A 2,164-nucleotide genomic window follows, 5' to 3' on the forward strand; every position below is an offset into this window, starting at 1 on the left:
CACAGAGGACATCCTGACCTTTCTCTCTTCGGAGCTGTGCTCCTCTGGCTCATTCCCAGCTCCGTGCATCTCCAGGCTTCTCTGCCCTGTGGGGCTGTGGGCTCCTGAGTAGGACGGCTGTGGGCTCCTGAGTAGGACTTCTGTTCCTTTGCATTCTCTGCGGTTCTAGGAAGTGCTTGGTCCCTGACAGATGCCCACTCAACACTTGCTGATGGAGAGCTTGTCAATTTCATCTAACAAACCAGAATCACTGGGCCATCCAGGAATCGAAGCAGAACATGAAGAAATTCCATGCAAACAGGGCTGTTAAAAGCCAACCCGCCAGAGAGGGCAGAACGGAGGAAGGACGAGAGGGTTCCACGTCCTGGAGGCAGGTGGGCGATGGTTCTCAAGAATTAACACAAACCATGGGTTTTCCAGTGACCAAGGGGCTGTGGGCAGTATGTTGTCTGTCAAATTATTTATTTCGTTCGTGAGATTTCTGGGTGCTACTCCATTTTTCTTTTCTTAGATAGGGTCTTGCTGTGTTGTCCAGCCTGGAGTACAGTGGCACAATCACAGCTCAATGCAGCCTCCAACTACTGGGCTCGAGTGATGTTCCTGCCTCAGCCTCCTGAGTAGCTGAGAGGGACTACAGGAGTATGCCACCACACCCAGCTAACTTTAGTAGACAGGGGTCTCACTATTTTGCCCAGGCTGATCAACTCTTGGCCTCAAGTGATCCTCCCATGTCAACTTCCCAAAGTTCTGGGATTACAGGTGTGAGCTGCTGCGCCTGGCCTGCTTTAGTCTTAATAGAGGGCTCTAAGGTTGTGGGTGTGGAGGTTTCTCCTGACTCTGGGAGGAGATGGACTCCCCATCCCTGTAAGCTGTGACATGTGTGTTCCATGTCAGGCCCAGATGGCATCCAAATGGCTGTGGTTGTTCCCACTGTGGTGGTGGTGTGGCACCCCTGTCCTGTCCGCAGTGCTGGGGGATGTGTGGGGCCGTGACTTGCCGTCACATCTGCTGGCGGAGGGAAGCTGTGAGGGCTGTTGGCAGGGTTGTGGGGTGGGGGTAGCGGGTGGAGAGTTGAGCATGGCTCTCCGGCCAGCATGGCCAGGGCCTGCACTCTGCAGCACAGGTCTTGGAGCCTGGGCTGCTCTGCCAGTGAAGTGGCTGCTCTACATCAGATGCACAGGCTCCTAGCACAACTGTCAGACCCTCATGTCCCCACCCAGGGTTTTGCAACCACAAAGGGATGAGGCCAGGACTGAATGATTTGTTAGCACTCGCTCATGGAGATGCAGCCATCCCTCAGAACTGTATTTCCCAGTGACCTCTGACACCAACTCCAGCTGTGGCCAGCAGGCTCCCCGCAGCCAAGTCCCTGGCAAGCCAGGTGACCGCCACAGTGGGGAAGGACACAGCCTCCCCGTCAGCCCTGAGGACTGGCTTTCGTCTTTTACTTCACAGACAGCTTAAAACCATTACGGAAAAACATTTTATTACACATATTCAACTTGCTTCCAATGAAATGATTAATTTTTCATGTATAATGGCATCCAATGTTTGTCTTCTGTTTTTTTTTTTTTCCTTTCAAAACCAGCACCAAAAAGAAAGTAAAACAAAAATACCATGGGTACAGTATGTAATGCAAGTTAACTAATGGAAAATATATACATTTGACTCTGAAATGAAAAAAGAACAATAGTATTGCCATTGAGGCTCTTTTCCTGCATTCTGATCATATCAAGCCATGGTCAACTGAGAGGGTTTCATTTTGCACCAATAAAAATAGCACCATAGGATCGTGAGGCTCTAGTTAGTAACACGTGTGCAAGCACAAAGGTACAGTACTTGAGGGACAGTACAGGGTGTTGATAACAATACAGAGACATCACTGCTGTGATCAGAGTCTAGTGGAACAAGAATGTCATGATGGTTTCACTGAAATCACTGCTCGTGCCATGAACAGGAAGGCAGGCTGGTGGGTTTCAAGATAAGCTAAAAGGCTGGGCACGGTCGCTCACTCCTGTAATCCCAGCACTTTGGGAGGCCGAGGCAGGTGGATCACAAGGTCAGGAGAATGAGACCATCCTGGCTAACATGGTGAAACCCCGTCTCTACTAAAAATACAAAAAAGTAGCCGGGCGTGGTGGCGGGCGCCTGTAGTCCCAGCTAC

General features: G+C 50.7%; 1 long non-coding RNA gene across 1 annotated transcript in view; it reads left to right on the top strand.

Moving 5' to 3' along the window:
• Window positions 1-238: 238 nt before the first annotated feature.
• LOC105535904 overlaps window positions 239-2,164 on the top strand; it is a 3,845-nt gene continuing 1,919 nt past the window's right edge. The window contains exon 1 of the long non-coding RNA XR_001005512.1: window positions 239-374. This is a non-coding gene — a long non-coding RNA (uncharacterized LOC105535904). The remainder of the gene's footprint in view (window positions 375-2,164) is intronic.

This window comes from Mandrillus leucophaeus, unplaced genomic scaffold, assembly GCF_000951045.1.
Source record: "Mandrillus leucophaeus isolate KB7577 unplaced genomic scaffold, Mleu.le_1.0 Scaffold1511, whole genome shotgun sequence".
NCBI classification, from domain to species: domain Eukaryota; kingdom Metazoa; phylum Chordata; class Mammalia; order Primates; family Cercopithecidae; genus Mandrillus; species Mandrillus leucophaeus.